This window comes from Phasianus colchicus, chromosome 6, assembly GCF_987193195.1.
Source record: "Phasianus colchicus chromosome 6, bPhaCol1.hap1.1, whole genome shotgun sequence".
Lineage (NCBI taxonomy): Eukaryota > Metazoa > Chordata > Aves > Galliformes > Phasianidae > Phasianus > Phasianus colchicus.
In genome coordinates, this window is record NC_143441.1 from 36,555,621 (window position 1) to 36,582,545 (window position 26,925).

At 38.9% G+C, this 26,925-nt stretch overlaps 1 protein-coding gene across 16 annotated transcripts in view; it reads left to right on the top strand.

Annotated features, from left to right (window-relative positions):
• KIAA1217 (KIAA1217 ortholog) overlaps window positions 1–26,925 on the top strand; it is a 345,028-nt gene that overhangs the window by 218,967 nt on the left and 99,136 nt on the right. Inside the window, exon 1 of one of the 16 annotated variants that reach the window (XM_031614325.2) lies at window positions 25,201–25,501. The exons of the other annotated variants lie outside the window; for them this stretch is intronic. The gene's annotated coding sequence lies outside the window, so the exon portion shown is untranslated. Of the gene's footprint in view, window positions 1–25,200; window positions 25,502–26,925 lie in introns of those variants that run through there. 16 annotated transcript variants of the gene reach the window in all.

A 26,925-nucleotide genomic window follows, 5' to 3' on the forward strand; every position in this document is an offset into this window, starting at 1 on the left:
TTACATTATTGAAAGCTGTTATTCAAGCTCCATTACTTTCTTGAAAAGCACAACATCTTTATTTGGCTTTCCTTAATTTGTCTTGCTGAGCAGCTTAGTTAAAAAGTTGCAAGCCACTATTTCCTTTACACTTTTTATTATAACTTCTTTTAACACTGTGGCAAAGCTAGTAACAAGTTACAAAGGCATGTACCATGAGCAAATGTCAGCTCTTACAACTCTCATTAATAATATGATTGAAAGTTAATCTCATCGCTCTGTTTTTGTTCTGATGAAATTCTGATTCTTTCTGTCAACTGAAGTCAGTGTTTCACCTCTAGAAACGTGACCCCATACAAAAAAATACATTTTATATTCTATACATTTTATGGGCAAATTGGTGGCTATAATAGCTTTTTTTTTTTTTTTTCTGTCTCACCTTCCTTTTTTCTGAATTAAAGTTTCTGTCAGAAATTTCTTCTGCTCATAGGTGCTGTGTTATATGATGATGTCAATTTTTCATTTTCTTTTGGATAAAGGCTGCAGGGAGGGCTTCTCTGGCATTATCCATAACTCAGAACTATTAAAGCTCCTTTCCAAACACATTAAAGTTTCAAAATTCCTTTGAAAATATACGCAACAGAACTAGCCTTGCATTTTCTTTGTGGTCTTGTCAGTGCCATACCAGGAAGCAATGCCACTTTTCTACTTTGAATTCCTCTCGTATAACTGCAGGTTGAATATGTTGGTTCCATTGTAGCATTGGGAGTTTGTGCTCTAATGTTTTTGTTTATTTTTTTAGATCTAAGTTTGTTAGGTTTTTTAAAAACCATTGCCTTAAATACTGCCTTTTGTCAATGGCAGAACTGTCAAAGTTCTCCCAAATTTTCTGAACTTAATTGTGCAAGGTGGAAAAAAATCAATTTATTTAGTCTTTATTTAGCTTATTTATTAGCTCTTTACGTTACTAAGCTAAGCTGTTCAAGAGTGTTCATTAAACTGATGGCAAAGCATATCCATATCTTATAATTAGTAATAAAATTTATTATTTTCTGAAGGTTTTTAACAACTATCATCAATAAAGAAGTACCGTCCTACAAAATCCTTATAGAGTGGGGAGGTGTTATTTTCCTTCGAAATGGAGAAACTGAGTCACAAGTTCATCATGGTCAGAGTGTAATTACAGCTGTACCCAACCCAGTTTTACTGACTCCACAATCCATAGATCAGTTCGTCCTTCTAGTCGTGCTCAGGAGATTAATGTTTTATATTCCATGTGTCTTCATCACAATTTTATTCTGAAAGCGCTTCTTTATCTGCGGGGTCACACATGCTTTCAGAGCATTGCTGTGCAACTCAGTGGCTCTACCAGAGCATGAAAAGGATGGAGGCAGCATGAATCGCATCGCACATCAGGTCTGCATTCCTTGGCCCGAGGAGCAGGATAACACCGCTGCTGTCCAGGCCTTCTGTTTTCATCATTCTTCATTTCCTCACTATTAGCTTATGAAACAAATGTTGAAGAGCTTGCTGCTGCATATCCTCCTTTTATCTTATTATTTATAGAGCAATTGTTTGTTAGGGTTGTGAAGCTATCATTATTTTTCCTTTGTGAAAAATAAGATCAAACATCAGCAGATGAAGACTTCCAAGCATGTGCTTATGAGCTTGTTCCCAGTGACTGTTTAGGCTCCTGCAGCTCCCTCCTGGCACCCCTTTGGCTTAGCTGCCCCTGCTCAGTGCAGCCTGCTGTGCTCCAGCACAGCACTTCTGTGCTCCCACTGGGAATGGTCTGAGAGCTGGCAGACCCTGCTCAAGGGATGCTGTTCAGCCTTTAGAAGTCCTGTCAAGTCTACTAAAGCACCTTTTGATTTTTATGGTGGAGCACATGGTTGCTGAGGGCCTCACAGGATCCTGTGTGTCTCTTGAGGAACATGTTGTCTTTGTCACAGGATATGTGCTGTGCTCTGCGGCCCACTCCCCTGAGCATCCACAGGGAGTTTTAGAATGAATACTGTGGCAAAGGACCATTGTGATGTTCCCTGCTCTGTTCAGGTTGTTCCTCTTACCGCAGCCACTTCCACATAGCCCATACAGGATCACAGGCTCTTGGATCACCCCTTTCTGTTCCAGTCTCTCATAGAGGGCCTAGCTGAGTCCTCAGTGTCTGTCCTGGCTGGAAACAAAGATAGGAGATGTTCTTCCAGATGGAGCTGTGAAGACTGTGGAGAAGCTGAAGGGCTCTTCATCAGAGAGCTTCTTCACCTGGTTCCATGCTGCACTGAGCTCCTCTGCTGCACCCATCTGCCTGCATCCCCTCTGCTGTGTGTGCCAAAACGCTGCTGCAGGAGAAACCCTGTGGCCTCCTGCAGCTCCATTGCTGCATTGTCCACTAAAGACCATGCCAAGAGAAAGGAAGATGGGAGATGGGGCTTTTTATTATTATTATTTTGGGGCTTTTTCTTTTCCTCTTTTCTTTAGGATATGTATCAGTCTTCATAGAGTTAGAAATGTTGGTCCTACCCCAAATCTCAAATCAGGTCAGGTGCCTGCCTTCTGCCATCCCAGTGCTAGCTGTCATCCAAGGCAGTAAACAGTTAAGGAAAATATAATTGCCCAGCTTGGCTAGGGATTGTTGATTTCCCTTCTTTCTCATATCCATGTTCATAGGTCTCCTATTTCTCTAGTTTTTTTACTGCAATTACAAGTTGTTGTAGGGCATCTTTTCAAATATGGCCCTAGCATCTGCAGAAGGGGATGCTGCTCGCTGTGTGGCCCTTTCATGCTCCTTGTAAATGCCACACTACAGTGTCATTATGCTGTGTTTATTTTAAAAGTCTGAAGTCCAGAGCTATGCTGGTGAACCCACCACCTTTGTGTAGTCTGGAAATGTTAAAACTGTAAATTATTATAAACAAAGTGCCTTTGGGGAAGCTTATGTACTGTGGTTATTTAAGTAGTCCTATAGATTTCTGTCTTAGCTTAGTGCTTATAGAATGTATATCTGATCAGAGAAATACTCCACAGTTCACTGAAGAACAAAGCTATATTTAACAGATGATGTTTTATATATATTATTATATTTTTATTTTATTATATATTATCTATGTATGCTTTTTAAATTTGGATTTTAACTTAAAAAATAGTTTTAGTTTGCTTCATCTGCTGTCCATATGTAGCTATTTCACCAAATGCACATCAGTAAAGATTTAATTGAATCAGTGCCATAGTATAAATATATAATTGATGTATATGTACATTTCTCATTCCAATAGCTTCCAAAAGATAACTAAGTGACCATTAGAATAATTTAACAAGAAAAGCATTTTTTTAAAAGTGTTTTATGAGATGTAAGTTCTCCCACATAAAATAGAATGGGCTGGAACTAATTTTCATTGGATGTTTATAGTTAGTGGTCAAAAATTTTCAGTCTGTGCAGAACCATTTCCATACCACTGACCCATCTGTTTTAAAGAGACCTTGTCTTGAATAATACATAATATTTGGTCATTGAGGAGGAACTCCCACAGACCATTGTATATTCAGTGCATCCTTGAAATGTTTAACCTCTGGATTTGAAAGGTTCAGTGTTGCAGTTTCTGGGCATCTTTAGCCCCCTCTGAATATTGCCAAAGTAGATAAAGTGCATGCCAAGTAAACTGCTTCAGTTTCCAACCACAGCCACGAGGAACAAAGTGAATTAAGGCCGAAGCCTAAATTTCTAGGCAGAAGTAATAAAGCTTCTCTTTGTTGAGGTTTTAGATACTGCTTTGTTCTCATATGCCCCAGTGAAAAAAAAAGACGTGTCTTTTAAAAATATATTTTACAGACACTTAATCTTGGTTGCGTCTAATGTCTTTCAATATTTTTAAAAGAAATTCCAAGTGGATGAGTTATTTATGTGTTTAGCTTTTATTTTCCATTATGTCTTCTAATGGATTCCAGATCTCATCCATATTGTAATGGCTTCTGTGTTATGGAGGAACACAATTTACTGGCTGAAATATCCATTTTTCTCGCCTTTCTGACATGAAAGTGCAATAGACCCATACTATAAATTGTTAACATGTTTGTGAATGTCCATCCCATCTGCCTGGCTGGCTGAGTGCAGGCTTCACCAGACAGGAGGAGACCCCAGTGTGCTTTGGCACACCTGGAAGCATCCTGTTATTCCTAGCATTCGGGTTTATACACTTGGAAGACATGATGATTAAAGGCTGTGAATGGAGAAGTGTTCAGACTTGAATTCCTTTTTACCTCACTTCCCTCAGCCGACATGTTGAAGCACATGGGGAGTGTAATTTTATAGATCTGTCTGAGACCTGCAGGATGTGGATGGATATGTGAGGTGATGGAAAAAAAATGAGAGAGAACCCAAACCGCTGTGTTTGCCCCCACAGCCTCTCTTCTACTGCCATTTTGTACTTTAGTTTATTTTTAATGGTGAGGTTTATTTGAGACTGTGGGCAAAGCAGGTGGCAGGTGACAGAGCAGCTCAGCGAGTGGGTGAGTTTGAGCTTACAGCATCTTGGAATTGCCACCCTAACAAGTTCCTGCTTTCATTTCTCTGAGAGCATAAGCTCCAGGAACTGTACCAAAGCATTCTACGCTCAAGAATTATTCCAGAGAAAATGTGAGAGAGCCTATAATTAAACACTTGTGCACAGAAAGCAGTATTGGAAGAATAAATTTGGTGCCTGTCTCTCCAAAAATGGTTGAAACCGTAAATCATCTACAGAATAGATAATCATAGATAGAACAAACTGTGGCTGCATCTGCTGATTATTTTCTCCTCAACCTCTTGTGTACAATTAAGAATTCAGATTTAACAGCTGGGAATGATTTTCAAATGTTGATCTGCAGCAGAAAGTTCTATTCAGAAACTTCCATCAGTTCTTTTATCTCCACAGTTCATTATTTTTTCTTGAATGGCTTACAAAAGATAGTACTTGACCTGCTCTGCATTGAGATAGCAATCATTATAAACTCTGATATGGATTTATGCTTAATGATCCATCTTACATGGCTGAGTTCAACACCAGACAGACTGAATATCTGTCAGCAGGCTAAACTTTCTTTGGTCAAGAAACTTGGTCTGTTAATATTTTTTTTTCCTAGGAAAGCGTTTTTCAAAGGTTTCTAGTTGATAGTTGTGGTGAAGAAACTAAGATGTAAAGCTCAAGTGAGAGCCTTTAAAATTAGAGATGATGCTCAGGAGCTATGTGAAAGCTGAGAGTAGATATTAATACAATCACCCATCATTATTCACTCTGCTTGGTACGGAGTTCTGTGTACAGGTGCACCAAAGCACTGAGCTGATAGGTCTGTATAGACTGTATGTAGATAAGGTCTTGTGTGTCATTGTGCATCACGTGCGTGTGAATTCAAAGCATTTGGGGATTCAAAAACAGCCATTCCAGTTTTAGGACTGAGGTTTTATAGGTCTGTGTTTTGTTGGTATTTTTATATTCTTTTAGTAATTTAATTATTTATATATTTTTAATGAGCCAGCAGGTTCTGGATCAATTAACTGAACGTGTGTGCATATGCACTTACACACTTCATTTATAACAGCAGATACTCAGAGATCTTTCTTTAGTCTAGTAGAACTCTGCTTTTGTTTTCTATAGTGAAGGACTATTCTGATGAGCGTGATAAAGCAGCTAGTCCTTCTAGAAATTGATTTTTTTGTTAAAAGAAGAGCCCCCAAGGAATTTTCAAGAGGCATGTAAGAATTTATTTTTACCTTTTTAAATTATTAAAAATTTTGTAATAGGGCTTTGTAGGATAATAGCTTATATCATACCTGGGGATGAAAAAATTTGAAGGATAGAGTGGTGGACTAGGGATTTAGTCTTATGAACTATGAACTGTTAAACCCTTCAGATTCAAACAATGCAAGGGGATGCCTGCACCTCAGGACTTTATATTTCTTTTTGTTTATAGATTTACAAAGTGAGTTCTGAGAGGTTGTCTTTGGGTCTTCCTTTGGAGTGCAGCTGCAATGTAATTGTAAGGTACCTATCAGGGAAGAGAGAGCACAGAGGGAAAGGAGTGATGGCTGTTTTCAAATCATACATTTTTATACTGTGGGAAGAAAGCAATTACAGAAAGGTTAGCCTAGCTTATTATTCATGAGTTTTCTGAGCTTTTAAACAAACTGTTGTGCAAATGCTTATAATCTCATCATCTTCTGTCTCTCAGAAGGTGTTCACATCCCCACACATGCGATAGATAAAGCAAACTTCCCAAAATAGCCATACTGTTTGTGCTTGCAGTTCCAGATGATCTTGTTATGGCAACCGGAGTTATCTTTGGGCCTCACGGATCCTTTTCACACAGTTCCTATTACAGTTGGAAGCTGCTACTGTACTTCAGAACAGCCCTCTCCTTTTTGGGCGCCGTGCTTGGGTTTCAAAGCCAAATGCAATTAAATCATCCTGATTAGATCACCAGAGCCTTAAGAGAAATCTGCTCAGTAACATGCCTGAACTTTCACTATGGTTCCAAATGAATAATTTTTTGGTATGTGATTTGTCTTTGAAATGTGGAGCGCTCTCTTTGCCTGAAGGAGTATCTGGTTTTGTATAAACATGGAAGGTTTCAGACCATTTGAGGGACACAGTGCAGAATAATTTCAAATGTGCTAAAGGTCTGAAGCGCGTATTTCAGCAGTGTTAGTAACAGTGCTCTGCAGCTGCTTCATCTGCTGACAATTTTACAAATCACAGAATCACAGAATTGTAGGAGTTGGAAGGGACCTCAAGAGATTGTCAAGTTCAACCCCTCTGCTAAAGCAGGTTCCTTACAGTATGTTAAACAGGAAAGTGTCTAGGTAGGTCTTTACTATCTCCATAGAAGGAGACTCTGCAACCTCTCTGGGCAGCCTGTTCCAGTGCTCTGTCACTGACGGTGAATAAGTTCTTTCTAGTGTTAGTATGGAACTTCCTGTATTCCAGTTTCTACCCACTGACCTTTGTTCTACTGCTGCTTGCCATGGAAAAGAGTCCACCCCGATCAACTTGACTCCCATGCTTTCAATGTTTATAAACAGTGATGAGACCTTCCTCTCAACCTTCTCTTCTCTAGGCTGAACAGCCCCACGTTTCTCAGCCTTTCCTCATACAGGAGATGCTCCAGGCCCCTTCGTCATCTTTGTGGCCCTCCACTGGACTCTTTCTAGGAAATTTTTGAATGGGGGAGCCCAGAACTGGACACAGCACTCACGATGAGGCCTCACCAGGGCAGAGTAAAGGGGGAGGATAACCTCCCTCAACCTGCTGGCCACGCTCTTTTTAATGCTCTCCAGGATACTATTGGCCTTCTTGGTCACAAGGGCACACTGCTAGCTTGTGGCCAACCTAGGATCTCCAACCTTAGCCACCAGGATCCCCAGATTTTTCTATGCAGAGTTCTTTTCCAGCAGGTCAGCCCCTTACTTGTACTGATGCATGTTATTCCTCTCCAAGGGTAGGACTCTACACTTGCTCTTGCTGAACCTCATCAGGTTCCTCTCTGCCCAGCTCTCCACCCTGTCCAGGTCTTGCTGAATGGCAGCACAGCCTTCTGGTGTGTCAGCCAGTCCTCCCAGCTTCATATAATCAGGAAACTTGCTGTCCCCTCATCAAGGTCATTGATGAAGATGTTGAAAGAGACCAGACCCAGCATCAACCCCTGGTGAACACCATTAATTACATATCTCCAACTAGAGTTTGTGCCACTGATCTGAACCCTCAGTTCTCAACCCACCTGACTGTCTGCTCACCTATCCTGCACTTTCTAAACTTCATTACCAGGATGTTGTGAAAGAAAATGTCAAACACAGTTCCTCCTCCCTGACACATCTGATAGGGTCTTCCGGGCAGCACTAGCTGATATCCATCACTTTTGTGTCCTACTGTATGTGGCCCTGTGTGCATTCAGCACTAGGTATAAAGTCTTTAAGTGCATCTTCCCACTCCCAGATGCCTATGCTCCTATGATACACCAGGTGCCACCAGAGTAGTAACCAAATGTTGTGAAGGATTGCTCATTGGATATTGAATAGTCTCAATGCAATAGATAGCTTTGGGGTATCAATTACCAGCAAATGTGAATCCTTGAAGAAAATACCACTTTACTTTGAAAATTCTGGACAGTTTTGCATGCTAAATGCCAGCTGCTTTCTTTGACAACTTCTGCTCTCATTGCAATGGTCCTTACGACAATCTATGTACAATATGGGAATGAATGGCCACCAGATACATGAAGTGGTTTAACCTTTCATTTCTTCATGTAGGTAAGACATGGATTGAAAGTAATGATGATGAAAATACAGATATAAAACTGTGAAGACAAAATACACAGAAGAAATCCCCTAAGCATCTGATACTGTCAGCTGTGCCTCCACCTACGTGATGGTAGTTGGCTCATTTCTTGAGAATGCCCTGACTTTGTTTTTGTTCGTTTGTTTTCAGTGTTAGAAATTCAGAGAGAGTTACTGAAGACTTAATCACAGCCCAGACTGTGCTAGGCCAGCAGTATTAGACTGATTGAAAATATTCGAGAGCCAAAATATGTCTCTGAGCTCACCAACGTTGTTGTTTATAGCTCATCCTCAGTTTAGTAAATAGTAAGCAGCTTTTTTTCTTAGCTAAGATCTGAATACTTATTGGCAAGTTGAACCTATCTTGTTTACTCCTGGGTAAAGCAAACAGTTGCAGCTTAACCTTAAATAGTGTGATGGGAACTGTGTGCTGTATTTAGCAAGTAAATAAAAGCATGTTCATGAGAGACCTCAAAACGGCCACTGAAAATTCAAAGTGAAGGTTGGTAATTGTCCACATTCTTTCTTTTATTCCCTGGTGCACCAAACTAATGAATGATAGTTAACACCACGCTGACATTTTGGAGGATTCTTGTTTTAGAAGCCAGACTGTTAAAGCTACTTATTTGCAGAGTTCCAAGCCTTTGTTTGCAGTTCACAGAAATATAATGTTACTGCTTTATATTTTACATAAGCTTTGTGCCCCTGAATTCAACTATATGAATAGTTGACTTTTTCCTTCTAGCAAAACGTGTACTTCCCAGAAAGCATTTTTGTGTGCTTTTCTGTTAAAGTTCCAGTTAACGTAAGAAATTCGAGTAATGGAATGATGGCCTGAAATACAGTTGGCAACATTTTAGATTTTAGTGCTGAAATGCATTTCTTTTGCAGTAAGTTTACTAAAATGCCTTTCTCTGCAACCACAGTGCCATAAGAATGCTGTGGTACTTGCTCTGAAGGTCATATTTATTAACAAGAAAATAGTAATTGGAAAAGAGATAAAGCACGGTCTGTTGCTTTAGAAATTATTCTTTGGATTGGCCAATTTTCAACTGTAAGGAGCTCTCGAAGGATTTTATCCCTCATACCTTTTTTTTTTTTCTTCCCAGCAGCACACTACTAAAAGGGTTCTTGTGAGATTTCTGTATTTTCAATAGACAGAGGAAATCTAAATTGCCTCTAGGCACTTTCTTACTTCTAATGAATTAAGCCTGATCCAGAGTGAATACACAAAAAATGGAAAGATACAGTTTGGAATTGTGTTTTGCTGTTAATACAGGATGTTGTGAAATAGTAGATTCAGGCATTAGGAATGCAGCACTTTGAGGTGGTAGGTTGTGACTGTACTTGCAGCAATTTGCATAGCGTTTTCTGTAGGTCTTTATCAGTTAACTTTTATTGCTATTTCTTTTCCCATGATGAAGAAGTGGAAGACCCCTTTCTGGCAAAGAAAATTGTCCCTGTAAGTTACGCTGCTCCAAGAAAGAGTTGCCCTCTTGTATCCTGCTATTCCATATCCACCATAAAGATTTTAAAGTTTAGACTGTTACTGCAGAAACTGTTGAGTTGGAAGCTTTGTTTTTCCCTTCATTGTACTGTCATCAGTTTTAATGGAACAATGTATGACCATGGAGGAGATGGACTTTATGTTACCTGAAAATGAATTTCTCCAGTGCTTTAATATATTGTGATTGCACTATTAAAATACTATTTTTTTCAGAAAACACTCAAAAAATATCAGACAGTTTATAAGATCTTTGTGAAGGCTGAGTATGGTCTGGATCAGCTGTTCTGAGCTATGGCCCTTGGAGGCTTTGATGGCATTCTAAGGGAGAGACTGATTCTTAACAAATGATTTCCTGCTGTAAATTAGAAGTTACCTCTATTCCATATATTTCTGTTTATTTTTTTCCCATGTAAGCAGTTGCAGCATTTGATGCATGGAATGCACACGAGTGCAATTGATGCAATGCCATCACAGAGGCCTTGAGTGAAAGAGTGGTATGCAGTGGAGTAGAGCTCCTTGCTTCTTCTAATGATCTGCCTTGCTTTGATATGAGTCAAATGGTTGGTGATCTGGAAAAAACTGTTCCTTGTTGATTTCCCTTGGTGCAGTGAACATACAGATTTAAGGATGTGTTGCTGCATAGACAAATCCCATGAAAGTAGGTGAAGGGTGCTTTCTGGAGCTGTGTTTCAGAGATCTTGCACTGCTGATGGCCTCTTTCAGACTGCCCAGCATGGAGCAATTTGGGAGAACCCCACAGCTACCTTGACTTATCAGAGCCACAAGATGGGTTTTATGACCTCAGCTTTTAGCAGCTGAGGATGTTCAAAGTGGCTGGCAGCTACTTGCTTACGACATCTCTGCAGCTGAAATCAGGCGTATCCCATCTCCTGATGTGTGGTCTGGAGTTTGGAGGCTCATCTGGAAAGCGGTTGGCTCACCGCCTGTGAGTTGGTAGGGCTTTGTTTGCTTAAAAGACCAGGACTGCTACTTGGACCATGTTTGTAATACATCTTTCTCAATTCAAACACAATAAATACAGTAGCTGCTGATGCAGGTTTTAATAATCTGCTATCTATCACAGTAACTCCAGAGGAGATCTTTCAAAGGGTAAGTACTGTTTGGCGGTTTTGCTCCATTTTAAATGCTGGGTAACAAGGATTTGTTCTGGATTGTACATTGTCATTATTTGTGTAATATTTACTAAGGCATAAAGGGAATTTAAAGTTGCCCACTTCCAGAAAACATTTTCTTCCAAGTTTCTATTAAATGTTTCATGTAAACAAGACATGCAGTCTCTGTTAACTAGGCTGAAAGAGTTTGTGATGTGAAAGTGTAATGTCTACACAATGCTTTCATGTTTTTGGGGTGATTTCTTTTTGTGCTCTTAGGCCACATAAAATATTTTTTTCATTTTAATTTGATTTTCAGGCAAAAAAAAAAAAAAAAAAGCAGAAGAGTATGTAACTAATTTAGAAACACTTTTCTAGATGTTCTTCGCTTACTATGTTTTCTCCATATTATTTAGTTACATGCTTTTCTCTCATTCCTCTTGATAGTACAATATCAGTTTTCCTTCTATGCCTTAGATAAAATTGCTTAAAATTTCTCCGTGAGAATTTTCCTAAAAGCTCACCCTTTTTTCAGATAAATAGATTTAAATGAATTTTATAAAAAAAGATACTAGTTATTAGGAAAGAATCTAAGTGGTCATTTATAACAACAACAAATAGTCCATCCATTCGCATCCCAGAGAGGTACATTGAATAATAAATTTCTTGAATTACATCACTGAATTAGAAGAGACAATTAAGTATTGTTGCTCCTGGCTATTTTTGCTATGTTTTGCTGTCTTCTCCTATTAGAGCTCTATCAGAGATGTTGATGTAACATGAAATTATTTATTACTAGCTTCTGAAATAATCAAATGATTAGTTCTTTTTAGAATTCAGTGTTCCCTGAGGAGAACAAAACATAAATGTATCTTTCAGCAGCACTTATTGTGCCATTGCCTTATTGGATGCTATCAAAATTAGTAGCTACTTATTAAGTTCCTGAGATAAGCAGAACAGAAAGCACAGTCAATCCATGTTAAAGCAGGTATGATCATCCACTGGATTTTTTTTCCCACTTGGCTTTCTAATACTACCTAACCTTCAGTGAACTCCTTTTAACATCTGCTGTCATAGAATTTTCTCTAATCCACCTTCATAGACAGATTGTGGTTTCTGATTGATTTTTAGAAATGGAGAAATAATGATGCTTCTGGGAATTTCAATAACTAGAGAAAATGACTGACAGTGGAGATTTGTTTAAGAAGGTTAAATGGATGTTAGGGTAACACAGTCAATGTGAATAGAAGTCTGGAATATTTCACTGTCTTCATAAGGATTTAAGTATTCCCTCTTCAGTTGCTCAGATTAGATTATCTCTTCAGTTTCAAATTACTTTTGCCCAGAACTTCTAGGATTTTAAAAAATTTAGAAGTTCATAGAATCAAAGAATTGTCTGAATTGGAAGGGGGATGAAAAGTCACATAGTCCAACTCCCTGACAAAGAACAGGGATATCTACACTAGATCAGGTGCTCAGAGCGCTGTCCAGCCTGACTCTGAGTGTCTCAAAGCATGGGCCTTCTCCCACCTCTCTGGGCAACCTGTGCCAGTGCTACATCACTCTTATTGTAAAAATACATTTCCTTACATACAATCTAAATCTCCCCTCTTTTATTTTGAAACCATTTCCCCTCATTCTATCACATCAAACCCTGCTAAAGAGTCTTTCCCCTTCTTTGTTACAGCCCCCTGTAGATACTGACAGGCTGCTCTCAGCTCTCCCCAGAGTCTTCTCTTCTCCAGGCTGCACAGCCCCAGCTCTCTCAGCCTGTGCTCAGAGGGGAGGAGTTCCATCCCTTGGGAACGTTTTTGTGGCCCTCCTCTGGATGCACTCCAACAGGTCCATGTCTATCCTGTTTCTCAGTCTGTCTTCTGCAGGAATCTACTGAAAGATCTTATGATATGAAATACATATCATACACCTGTTACCTGCAAGATTAAATATCTTTCCATCTCCTTACTGTGTGGATGTAGTGTATTTCCCATACTGTCAGCCTGGACATTACATTCAGTTACAGCCAAATCATCAATTTATCTTGCAAAAGGCAAGTAGAGTAGTGTAGCAGAGCTATACTATACTGCAGTGTATAGTATATTAGTAGTAGTATCTCAGAATCATAATTCTTTCAATCAAAATTGCTACAAGCTGCAAATAAGGTAATCCTTTTGAGAAAAAAAATGCACTTCTACAATGTACACTTAAATGTTTGCTCTCCCAGTTGCATCAGCGAATGTGAGGTCTTGATGTTTGAAAACAGAATATGTGTTTCACTGTTTAGATGATAAGGATGTGTGTCTATCCAACACAAATAGGCAAGCAAATTATGAGAACCAAAAAGAAAAGGGGTGTTGTTTCATGGCCAAATCAGGAACATTTTTTTGCTTCAGGAGATAAAACTTAGGAGGTATAACTGCAAAGACTATCAACACACATTTTCACAAAGTAAGGCACCTTCACCCATGTTCAGACAGATAACAAAGACCACTACCACTGCCAGTATATTTTACTTTCAAGTCATTTCCTATAGAAGCATCTATTGGAAGATGAATTATTCTCAAAGTCTTCCTGAAAGAGCAGTATATTAGGATCCATTTTTTCTCTTCGAATCTTTTAAATCCCTTTTTAAGGCGATTTAGAGATGTTCAAAGGGGATGGCACTGTAGGGATGAAATCCTGGCCCTCTTGTAAATTCTGTAGCAAAAAAGAAAAATTAGAAATCCATGAACTTCTGCAGAGTTAAGTCTCCTTTTATGCGTGTATCTTTAAATCACAAGACTCATGTGCTTGCGTAATTTCAGTAAACAGGCAAATGGTTAATGCTCAAATACAAACCTACTTTATCTTCTGGCTACGGTATTTATTGGCTAGCAAAGACTGTGCCATGAAGTTAGAAAGGACTGAGATGCAACTTTTTCAAATACTGTGTATATCTTTTTTGCTTGAACAGATAGCATTGTCTTTTGCTGAATTTAGGGGAGGATAACCATGGAGGAGTGTGATTTCATTGAATGTTCATGCAAGAGTAGAAGAAACTATTTACTGCTCATCTGGTTTTGTGTACTAAAGGTTACTTCATTTTGAATTTTTTACCTTTAATTTTTTTAATTTGGTATATTTTCTGCATCTTTAGGAATACTAATGTATATGTACAAAAAGTAAATAAGCAATGAGAAAATATTATGGAAATTCAACCATACATGTTTTTTCACTATATCTACCTCAAGCATCCATAAGCTATACCTATTATCTATCTCTCAAGTTTACTTTCTCTTTATTTTTGATATTTTTTCAATTATGAGTGGTGCTAACAGTTATAATTATAAAGAAAGATTTTCAATGACTAAAAGGTAAGGATCCCAGCATGAGAAAGGCTTAAGCATCTGAAGAGAAGACACAAACAATATGAGAAAACAAGATTTTAGAAAACCATTTCTCTTCATAGCACATGAGGGTATGGAATTGCACATTCCTTTCTACATGAGCATATTGTATTCCCTCCCCCACTTTTTCCTCCAAAAAGCCCTAAACTGTATTGCAAATTATTATCCACTGGTGCAGGACCTGGACCCCTTACAAGTTGGAAACCATTTTATATGCTGTAGATTCTTTTCAGTTTTAAAGCCCTGTGTTGGCTTGTGAACAATAATGACGTCAACTTGAAATCCAACTTGAGCTCTATACCCTGTTCTGTAAGTCTTGTAAAGCCAGTAGCATCCATGTATTGTTTCCAAATGGGATTGACTTGAACTGACATTTCTGATGAATGAGCTGGCATTGTGGTTTGTTTATTATTGTTTTTTTGTTGTATCCCTTAAACGTGAGTAGGTAATTTTGGGAAGTATTTTTTGCAATATGTAATGAAACATGTTGCAGTGAGAATGACGTACAATATGTGAATTTCTCTCTCTATATATAAATTTGAAACTGAAATTAATATTTAAGTTTCCTTATCAATAAAAATGTACAGTGTAATTTTACAATGGTGATGTCAAGATAATTTTCCATAAAGTAATGTTGGCTGGCATTAATTAGTCCCTTATAACATAGCAGTGATATCTGATTGTATTAAAACCAGGATTTACTTAGGACCTTGCAGACTGTCATTGTTTATATATAGAATTATACATACTTCATATTTATCTCACTGATATGAGGTAGCTGATATTACAAGATGATAAGACTGACTTATTCAGCTAGATTCCACTCTAATTACTCTATATGCTATTCAAGTATAAGCCGGTATATGCTGCACAAAGGCATTTCTGAACTTATATCTCTCCTGTAATTGTATGGATGAGAGCTGAGTGTTTAAGAAAAAGGTGGAAGAGAATAAATTCAGTTAATAATGAGACAGGCAGGCTTCTTATATTTGATATTGTCCAAAATTTTAGGTGCTCTAAGAAAAAATCTAGAAGACAGAACCTTACTACTGTGCTGAGACTCCCGTGACCCTTAAAAAAGGTTAAGAGGAAACTTACCGTGGTATACAAATGTGATACTTTTCTAAAGTAAGTTTTCCCTGCAGTGTGCTAGAAACTGTTCGTGAGTTAATTATTTCTGAAATCTTGTAAGGTTGATAGGTATTGTGAACTCTGTTTTACATGGTGGGTCAAGGGCAAGAAATGTGGTTTTATTAACTGAAACGGGAATCAAAGCTTGGTAACTCTCAGTAACGTGGAAAGCTGAGACTGAACATCTTTCCAGACCTGCTTAAACTGAAAAGGATTTGGAATTTTGGGGTGTGGGAGAGAATTATAGCATGTTTGGAAGATTGCTGCTGTGAATAGCATACAGTGCTTAAGCAAAACAACTGACACATTTCTCTGTGGTCAAGGGAATTCTGGTCAGTGAAAGTTTTTGAAGAGTGCTTTAGTATATGAGGAAATAATAAAAGAATACCTGACAGTGAATAGTTTTGCCACTACAGTTCTGTATTGATTCATCTTAGCAAGATCACCCTTGATGAGTGTTCTCCAAATCATTTCTCCACTATAAACTATTTGCTTAAAAGAGCTTAGATCCACTGAAGCACATAAATGAATTAGTTTTGGTTTTCCATAAGAGCTGAACACAAATGCAGTCCACTGGTATAGTTCTGTAGCATCATGATGCAGGTAGGTATTAGACTTCACGAGCTCTTGCCTAACATTTAAGGTTGGTAGTTAAAATGGTAGTTGTTGGCAGATGCCTGCACTACCCATAATTTATTGGTGTTAGAAAACCTGATGCTGTTATGTCTTATGAAGGAATCCAACAGAAAGATAAAACATAATCTGTGTAAAGCCACAATTTGTATCATGCTCTCCCCTATCTTTTTCTTTTGGGTGAGGAGGGAAGAACAACTTCTGCAACCTTGATTACTTTGGATAAATTTTATAAGGTTTAATTGGATGAACTGATTACTGCTTAGAAAATCAGGTACTTTTAATCAATAGTGAAGCCAAAATGAAGTTTAAAAAGGAAGACCTCATAAAAGAAACATTACCATTCATTCTGAGCAATGGAAGAAGACAAGGCCATGCACTTCTCAGCATTTCAGAAGATGTTTTTCTCTGTAGACCATCAGTGGTCATTGCATACACCATACTGTGCTTTTCAGTGGTGGTTGTTGTATGAATAACCACATCAGTGAGTTCAAGTGGAGTTGAGAGGAAAATGCAACAGAAAAATGAGAAAAAGAAAAAATTGTATTTTGTAAATATTATACTTTTTCTATTATTCTTTCTTACGTTTCAAAATTCTGAAGACAACTCATGCAATTATTTTCATTCTTAGGTCATTGTTGTTTCTTAATTCTTTTATAAAGATTCATAATCACTTTTTGTTGTTTATCTTCACTGATGTATTGTGATTCCAAGAAGAGATGATAGTGGTAGGGAGAAGTGAAAGTGTAATAGGGGAGACAGACTATTGGAAAAAAAATAGTGTGTCTCAAAAGTGAAGTAGTTACAATAGGAATTGTAGAGAATATTCTTGTCATTTGACTTAGTAAAGTTTAGTGTCTGTAAACTGCTGGATATTTCAGCTATTATATATAGATAGCTCTAAAAGTAATGACTTCTATTTATTTACATGGAAACTACAACAGATACAAAAAGCACAATATTATTTAATACAACAAATATTCCACTACAAAATGCTATTTTTCAGCATAGTCACCACCATTAGCTTTGCCTTTTTGCCAGCAATGAACAAGAGACTGAACGCTGCACATATGAAAATCTGCACCCATGGAGGTGAGCCACTGTTTCACAGCTGCTATATAGATGTCATCATTACTAGGAAAATGTTGTCCATGCAGTCCATCCTTCACTGGCCCAAATGGATGGCATTGAGGAAGCACAAAATCCGGACTGTACAGTGGGTGTGACAGGACATTGCAGCCAAGATTGGTAATGTGCTCCACTGTCTTCAAACTGGTATGGGACCGGGCGTTACTGTGTTGCAAGAGAAAGGATGTCTTGTTGTCTGGCCTGACTCTGGAAGCTTGTGCCTTCAGCTTAGACAGTGTTGCAGTGTAGTGGTCAGAGTTGGTGCTTTGTCTGGATTTCAGGAAGTCCAGAATGATCACCTCTTTTCTATGCCAAAAGAGAGTGCACATCACTTTGACCACTGATGGCTGCATCCTGAACTTTTCCTTCAATGGGGAATTCACATGTTGCCTCTCTGTGGACTGCTGTTTTGACTCCAGCTCAGGGTGCTGACACCACATCTCATCACCAGTAACGATACGATCCTGAAAACTGCCACCTTCAGCCTTGTATTGGTTCAGTAGGTCCTGACAAACTTGCAAATGATGTTCTTTCTGTTTCTGAGTATTTGTGGTACAAACTCTACTCCAGCATTGCCACTGTCATTTCCAATGCACTGGAACCAGTATTCAGCTCCATACATAGTTTCCTGGTTATAATTAGTGTGGATGAGTTGCTTGAGGTGCTCTTCATTTTGTGGTGTGACAGCTGGCCATCTGGAACGTGGCTTGTCTTTCACATCACTGTTGCCGCTGCTGAAATGCAACACCTACCTCTTCACTGTGCTCACATCCACTGTTGGGCCTCCAAAACATTCAACAAGCATCAATGAGTATCAGTGGGTGCCATTTTATCCACACCTTTGCTTCATGTGCACTTTCATGTCGGACTCCATGCTGTCAAACCTCCTCTCTGCTGCCATCTGTCACATGGGAACAAAAAGTAATGGAATACTGGTGATAAGTTTCAGCCTCTACTGCCATACCACCAACATTTTCCTCTGATATGGGCCAATGTAATGAAAATGGAGGCATTACTTTTGGAGCAGCCCCTGTTTCTGTGTGATTTAAAATGCCTAATCTGACCCATACCTTAAAGTTGGTTATTTCCCTTAAAATTTTACTGGAATTAACCTGTGTGACACAGGTTTTCCTTATTGAGGTACCTCGTTGCAGACTTGTATGCATCACGCAACAAGCTTTGAGATTTTCTGTTACTGTTTCTTTAGTTTTCCATGTTTGTACAATTAAGCTTTTAACAAACAGAATTTTGAATCACACACACAAAAAAAGGAAAAAAAAGAAAAAAGATGCTAGTTCAGGTCCACAGGTTCAAATCAGGTATATATTACCTCAGAGAAACTCGACCGAATTGACATTTTTTTTCTTGCCTGCACCAAACGTTTTTTTTTTTTCCTGTTTCACTTTATAGTGATACTTAAATAACTGTAGAAGGAATCAAGCACATCATAAATACTAAAATTATTTATTCATTTATTGTCTTGGTTATTTTTATATAGAAGAAGAAAGGGAAGGGAAGGGCCTGATGAGCACTCACCACTCAAGACATTAGAGCACAGTCTTATAGATTATCGAAGATCAACCAAATAAGTTCAAGCCCAATTTTGTTTAAGAAAATATTCTTGTGGACTTCTCTTAATTATGTACATATCTTTAAGCAAAATTCAATTATAGAACCAAGACTGCAACATACACTACCCTGCAGGATCTTGCTAAAGAAAACAACAAACCAAAAAAGCCCCAAAGCTATTAAGTCACTTCATGTGAAATAGAAGTGATTTTTTTTCTGTTGTATTAGCCATACAACCTGGAGTACAGATACAACACTGTATTTCTGCTCAGGCAGTGCAAAAATATGGAGCTGTGATATGGTATCTCTACGTAAGTGGAGTGACAACAGAAAAGGGAAGGCTGTGTGTCTCTAGAGATCTTCTGTACTCTTTAATGACCAAACAGTTATTAATTTTACAGGTGTAATTATTTTATTTCCCTAAAAAATATGATTTGGAATATGACTTGGATTCCCTTGAGATGTTTTTAAAGTTCTCTTTTTCTAGTTGTTTGATTTGAATGTTTATTAAATATTCTATAAAATTGTATTATTTTAGCTTTAGTCCTCCCTAAAATTGAATGAAGTACAATTTTTCAGTAAGTTCTTTTCACTTTTTTTGTTGTTTAGGAATTCTCAAAAATACAGTTTGCCAAAGTAACAAACATCATTTTCAGCTATAATGTTCAGTGAGTGAGAGCCAAACAACTCACTATGAGGGATGCTGTAGCACTAGAGCCTGCTGAAAATAGTAAATCCTGAAAAACAAGAAGTCCTAACATTTCCATGGCCCTCTTGCTTTGTTCTCCTCCCTCTGACTGCTTTCCCTGTTTACATTTGACTGGTCTTTTTGTTTCTCTGCTTCCTTTTTGGACCTTTCTGGCCATCTACACTTTTTCAGCAGTTGCATGCCTGTTTCCTGCAGGTTGCTTGTAGTTAACCCTGTACATTGTCTTTGTATTTTCATGTGATAAAAGACTTCACCCTTTCCCTTTTTTGCCAGATATCTTGGACTTAAAATTTCTGTCGGAAAAACGCCTGTGGCCTGAATCAACTGAGTTACCACCCTGATGTTTTCCCATCCCATCACTGTTGAACAGTATCACTTTCTTATATCTTCCCTACAAAATCACTGTGCACAGGAAATAAGCAGTTGATCCTCATTTCCTTTCCTCATTCACAAGCCGTTTAAGAAGACCTCTGAGTCAGCTTCTCATTTTGTCATGTATCATCATCTACATACTCATCTCTAGCCTGTTGTGTTTTATCATTTACCTCCAGTGTCAGTTGATTGCATGTCTCTGCAGGATCTCACCTAGAATTGTAATCCTAGGAAACACTAATTGGCACTGTAGTGTCCTGGCTAACCTGACTTTGCTTCATACCAAACCTCTGTGCACGTCTCTGATTTTAGCCACTTCTCGTCCTGGCAGCAATGTCATCTTCCTGGACGACCCATGATAAATGTAGTGTGTTTAATGTATTCTTCCTTTGTAAAGACTACCTTTTCAAAATCCATTCAGAAACATAAATCAAGTGACTGTTACACAGGCTGGAAAAAAAAAAAAAAAAAGAAGTGTAGCATTCTCCTCGAAATGTCCACATTCACAGCACTGCCAGTACCTCAATGAAAGGCACTTCGAATTGTATCAGCAGTATCAGCAAGAATTGCAGGGCTGCATTCCTGCTGTGGGAGCACACTGCACTCCCAACACCATTCTGTGACATTATTTCAGGCTGACTCAGGGGGACAGATGTCTACTACTAAATCATCAACACAAGTGTCTCAAGCATCTGCTTTTTCCTTTGGAGACTTAACATTTCAGTGTTCAGCAGGCCTGATCCTGCTCAAAGTGGTGAATACTTTCCCTAAGTTACTGCATGCTAACCCTTTGAGTACTACCTTACAGCAGTGCTCACCAGACATTTCTCAGGACTCAATTTGATGACATTCCCCACATTCCTGGCATCTTTGCTTTCCTCTGATGACTTTTAGCTTTCTACACCTTTTCCCAGGGCAACGGCTCACTCTATTTAGGCTTAAAGTTCCAAAGCAACATGTTTGGCAGCTGTTTCCTTTCTCCCTGGTACTTTTCTCATTACTGCAGATACTGGCTCCTGAAATCATTTTTTCTTCATGTAGAATCCCGTCCTGCTCGCAGCTACTGTTAGCGAAGCTGTGCAAACATTCATTAGCTGGATGTGGTGTCTCAAGCTAAGTCTTCCACTCTTTTTCTTGGCCTTTAACATTTTCTGCTTTTCTCCAGAAGAAATTACTTAAGCTCCATTGTTGGTTTTCTCCATATCAACTTTCTACCTGCCTGTATTTACCGGTTTCTTTCACGTTAGCCCAAGAGTTGGTACCACTTGTGTTCATCTTTCAGCAGCAACCTCTGCTTTGAAGGCCTTTGGTGACGGACAGCAAAAACCCCTGCCATCGCTCAGCTCACTGGAACTCTGGTGAAGCTGTTCAAGTGTGGTTCATTCAAACCAGCTGAGGATTTGCTCTTATGTCTGGGATAGAAGGCACAGGCCCTGTGTGACTCAGTTTTGTAGGAGGTGCAGGATCCTACCTACTGGCCACCAGAGGTTGCTCAGAGAACATTAGTTGAGTGTTCAGTGCTCCACGGCTCTTTACTTCTTAGTAAGTCCCATCCATGGTTTGTTAATCTGTGGAATTTGCTTCCACATCCTGTTTTTCCCCTCATGTAGGTTATTTGCTGAGATGCCTCACATCTCTGAAATACATTCATGGAGTCAGCAAGGGAAGCTGTAGATGGAGCTTGTCACAGGAACCTGTCCCTGGGATGTGAAGATTGCAGCCCTTGCTGCATGCGGAAGTTGCTAAGTTCTTCTTGAATTCATTTCCCATCATTGTGTGCTATATATATCCGCCGGCATGCCCACAGTTAGAAAAAAATAAAAACTCCTCTACAATCTAGGAGTAAAGGAAGAAATAGATCGTTACTGTTTTCCCTCTTTAAATACACTTGAGGTCACCAGACTTCTGATGAAGGCATCAATGTGGTGTCGAATTTGGAAAGAAATGTAGAAAGTTAAGAAATATTTTGGAAAGTTCCAAATGAGGCCATGCTTCAGGTTTGGAGTCAGACCCAACTATCATCAAATTTCATTCATAATAAGGTCTTTATGTGGGTTGCAGCAATGGTCTTGATTATATTTCTCCCATGTGGGCATGTCTGGATCTTCCTTAGGTGATCCAAAGTTGGCTGTATAGCATCAAGGAGGCCTCTTTTGCCTCTTGGTGCAGAAGTAAGTGTTCTGCTGCACTGCTGATGTCATTTGGTGTTTGGGTGTGGTTCATTTTTTCCTGCCGGACTGTGTTTATACAGAGATAGCTAATTCTTAATTCCGCATCACATGCAACACCATAGCATTTTAGAATGACTTTGGTAAAAGGAGAGAGTGACTCCTAGATCTAGATGGACCAGTTTCATGTATTTTAAGTATGAATCTTTACCTAACTATTTGCTTTAGAATTAAAATAAATGCATTGTTCAAAGAGGGGGGAAAGAGCAATATTTTCCCAGGATTAGGGATGAGGTACCTCATTTCCTAATTTCTTTTGGGAATAGGAAATTCCAGAGAAAAAGCACACAGTTGTAACTCCCAACTAGCATATCAAGATTTGAGGAAACTATATAGCTTGCATTGGTTTTATGCATGTCTTCAGGGAGGGTGCCTGATGCTCTCTTTTGACTCTGCCATTCTGCAAAATAACGGCCCTTCCAAACTGTGGTCTTGAGATGAAATGCAGACCAAACTTCAAGCAGAAATGCAGTATAATTTTTTGTCCATTGGAAATCTCACATATTTGGCAATGAGATGGGGTTTTGTCCTTAGAAAATCCATAATGTTTTATTTTTTCAATCAGAATAGTTTAATTAAAGGTCAGACAGAACTTTTCAGGTTTGTGGTTCGGTGACATTATAAATGCATGAAAAACCATTAGCAACAGACTGTTTTGTCTTTGTGGTTTGGAACTGGAATTTATCCAGTTGTTGCCGGAAGGCTACATTTAAGTTGTACTGTGTTTGCATAAATGGCATATTTGTAAAAATCACATTTTACTTGAACAATTGTAAATGATGCATTTATCACAGGGAGAAAAATGATCTATTGTTCTCTTTAAATAGAACAGTACTGCCCTTCCAAAGTGTCCAATGGAAACTAATGAAAAATCTTAGTATACATACTTGAACGTCTCTTATCTTGTCCCCACAATCAACACTCATATGCTCATATTCTCTGGATTTGTAAAATTCAAGAGATTCTTTGAATTTCTCTCTTACTTATGATGTTGGCATTATAGTTACCTGCTAAGTAAGATTCTTTAACAATGATGCCCTTGTTATCAGTGCAGTGGCACTCATTTGCCCAGTGCAAATAGTTATGTGTTTTAGTGGGACAGTAGCTGTCATGGGAGCCTGGTGCTGGCTGAGGGGAATCCAGTGCTTGGAGAAGGTTGTTCAGAGTGTAGCATGCAATCTCCTCCACCCTGCACCCTGTGGGCAAATGAAGTCTAAGCAGAATAGCAGAATATAGGACTTCTGCCTGTAAGGTCTCAAACATCAGTAGGCAATTTGCCCTCCAGTTTGCATCTCATTCATGTGTTTGGAGAATGATGTTTATTTGAGGTTGTTTTTTGGTTTTTGGGGTTTTTTTTGGGTTTTTTTGTTGTTGTTGGTTGGTTTTTTTTTTGGTTTTTTTTTTTTTTTGCTTTTAAACCCATTTAGCACATCTTCACAGTCTGTGTTCTTTAAGATCAGATGTGGAATAGTTAAAAGAGACATAATTGGAGAACACTTCTTAGTCATACCATAGCTTATCTTTTATTCTTTTTAAAGTTGGGTTAATCAAGAGTAATATAATATTGTTAAGTTGTGCTGAAAAGATTCCATGTCTCCGTAGTAAGTGAGAAACCCACTCTGTAGTACAATGACTGCTGCTAACTCTGGCCAAGAATTGTATCATTCCTTTGGAAGAACACATATTTTACTATTTCTTGTCAGATACAGTTGCTACATATATATTTTTTTGAATCTGTGTGGCTAAACTCTCTGCCATTAACTCTTTTATCAGGAAAAACATTCTCAGCCTCTCTGACTTACCACCACATGTAGCATATTTGAATTGCGTCCAGAAAAAAGTCCTGAGAATATTGCATATTAAGCATTGAGAGAACATGTTGCTCCCTAACACACATGCCTTTCCTTTATCTTCTCTTCTCTTCTCTTCTCTTCTCTTCTCTTCTCTTCTCTTCTCTTCTCCTTTCCTTTCTCAGTATACCTTCAGTATGTAGAGGTTATTCTCTTTTAATTCTGTTGTTCTCCTTTTTCCTTTCCTGTTAACAATTATCTCTCCCCCTCCCCTTCTTTTCTCTCTTTGATCCACAGGTTTTGCAGTGCATGTTGGTCTCCCTTCATTCAGAACTTGACATTCAAAGGTACTTGATGAAAATTGAATCCTCTCAGAGAGTTAGTACTGTACTTTCTTTTTTTTCTGCACTCTGCTGTGGATTGAGTTTGTTACCTTTTAACTATGTGTGGTTTGCATCACAACTAGTGCTCTCAAATAAGTACAGATCTGCATGCTTTTTCCCTCTGAAAGTAGTGTCATTCATATAGATTAATTGCATATGGGAGTGTGATGCATGTGCATCCTTTGATGATTTTTTAATTCTGACTTTTCCTTTAATGGCATGATAGATACGAAGTCCACGCTTGTATTTCAGATAGATGTTTTGAAACCCACTAAAGTTCAGTGGGAGGTCTTACATAAATCAGTCAAATCAGATCCCTACTAGCTGACCCAATTCTAATTTTATTTATGTATTTGTTACAAAAGAAAAGTTTCTGCAAAGTTGAGGTCAGATCTGTGGGTGCAGAAGTAAATATTTCTGCATTTGATGTGCTAAAAAGCTTAGTTCTCAACTTGCAAATTCATCTTTTTGAGAGAATTTAAGTAGAAGGAGAACACTTGCTGGATACCTAAGAGAGATAATGGAGGGAGAGCAGTATAGGAGGCCAGCTGAAATATAAATTAACATTTAAAAGAGCCCCAATGTAGAATATGCTAACGTTGTTTTACATATGCTTCTGCATCTTGGGGTTGCACTTTCCTTGTCTAAAGTCAGCCCCTGCTGTGATGCAGATTTGGAAGTGTTTCTTTGCACCTTGCATCTCAATGTAAGGCAGGCTGGCTGGAGAGAAGGCCACGGCTCTTGGGAGTTCTTGTTTAAATCTCCCTAGCACCTCCGAAGTCCCCTCTGTCACATCTTTCTACCCGTTGGACTCCTCTTGCATTTCTATGTGACTTCTTCCATGGATATCTACTACCCTTGCAGTGCGCACACGCACACCTTTTAGATACATTTCTGAAAGGTGCTACTGAGTGGCTGGTTTTTGTTTTTTTTTTTTCCTCCTGCAAAAGCAGAACCCTGAAAGCACCAAGCGAACACGTGCTGCCAATAAGGAAGGAGGCCTCGGAGCACGCAGCTTATTTGCTTCCCCGCTGCTTTTGTTTCCACTTGGAGAATTTCAGTGGGCCAATAAAAATGCTGACCACGGGGGAGATGGGAGTGGCAGGGTGTGGGAGCAGGGAGGCTCCTCGCTGTTGTACCAAGGGAGGAAGGAGCAGAAGGGCATGGTGACAAGCGGACAAAGGGGATGTGAAGCTCCGCTGTGGCACAGCACCCCTCCTGCAGCAGCCCCGTCCCACTCACCGACCTCCCTCCCACTTACCAGCATCAGTGGTGAGGGATTCTTCTTTTCTTCTTCTCCCTTCCCCCGGTTATTTCTAAAATAACGTGTTAATGAAGATCTCCTCACTCACTTTTAGAAATCGGAAAAACAGGTTTTTCCAGGGCAGCTGTGGGCTGGAGCCTGCATTGTGCTGCTTTGCTTTGGGAAGCAGACACCACAAAAACAGACCCTCCTCTCGTTTTCCTTAGGCACATGTGTGGGAGAAAAGGGATGGGTGGGTAATCGTTTTCTTGAATCAGAACACACTATCCCCTAGGTACATCTAGGCATCTGGTATTTATTCTTTTTTTTCTTCCTTTCTTTCTTCCTTTTTGCATGTGGTTTTAAGCATGTAAGGATTTTTCCCCTTTAATCAGCATAATGACAGTTTTTGTTTAAATCACCCCTTTTAATCTTTGAATTTCTCATGACAGTTTTGGGGGCTGTGTAGGTAGACGCCACCTGCAGCTGATGAGGCTGCCACCTGGAGCAAGAGATCATTCTGTCCTGTGAACACTTCACAGTGAGGTTTTTAGGAGGAAAAAGAGAAATAGCTTCCAACTGAAGCTGCCATAAGATTTTAATTAAGACAGATATTGAAGCCCGGGCATCAATTTATGGGTAACTTACTTAAAGTGATAATAAACTAAGACTGTGATGCAAGAATATGACAGAGGCTGTGAAGGGGTGAGTTTTGCGAGCGGAATAGATGGGACAGTGGAAGCCTTTGTGGATGGAAGTGGTGAGGTGATCCGTCACTTCTTGAGCTGAGCTCTCACATAGATAAATACTTTCTGTCAACAGGCATTAGAATACAGTAGAGCTCTGTATCTCTGATTTCTTTCATTCAGTGTAAATTTTGCTTATTGCCAATGGATGACTGTTGTTATATCTATCATTTTATTGTAATTTCCACCTTAAAATCTCAGACTGGTGTTGGTAAAAAGAAAAAGGAAAAAAAAAGATCAGCCTTGGATTTGGGTAGAAACATTCTGAGAAATATTTCTGTAGTGCAACATGGATTATTTGGGTTGGTTTGGGTATTTTATTTTATTTTATTTTTTACATTTCATGTATTCAAAAGAGATGCCACAGCATGTTGCATATTTCAGTCTGGACTTGTCTGGACTAATTAAGCTGCTCTTAGGCGGGCTGCTGAGTTCCTCAGGGCACGTTTTCAAATGCGAGTTCCTCCAATTAAACATCTGAATAAGAGGTCTGGCAGCATAAGTGCTGAGCACCTACAGCTTTTATTGCTTCAAATGAATATCTTTACTGCAAACACACTGCTTTCCAGAAAAACAGGCTTCAGTGGATCTGCGTGCCTACAGTTGGGAACCAAAGACTGGAAACGTTGCTGTGTGTCAATCATTTATAGCAGAGTTGCATGAAAAATTCTCTGCTCGGGGATCGCCCTGCAGAAGCCGAGCAGGGA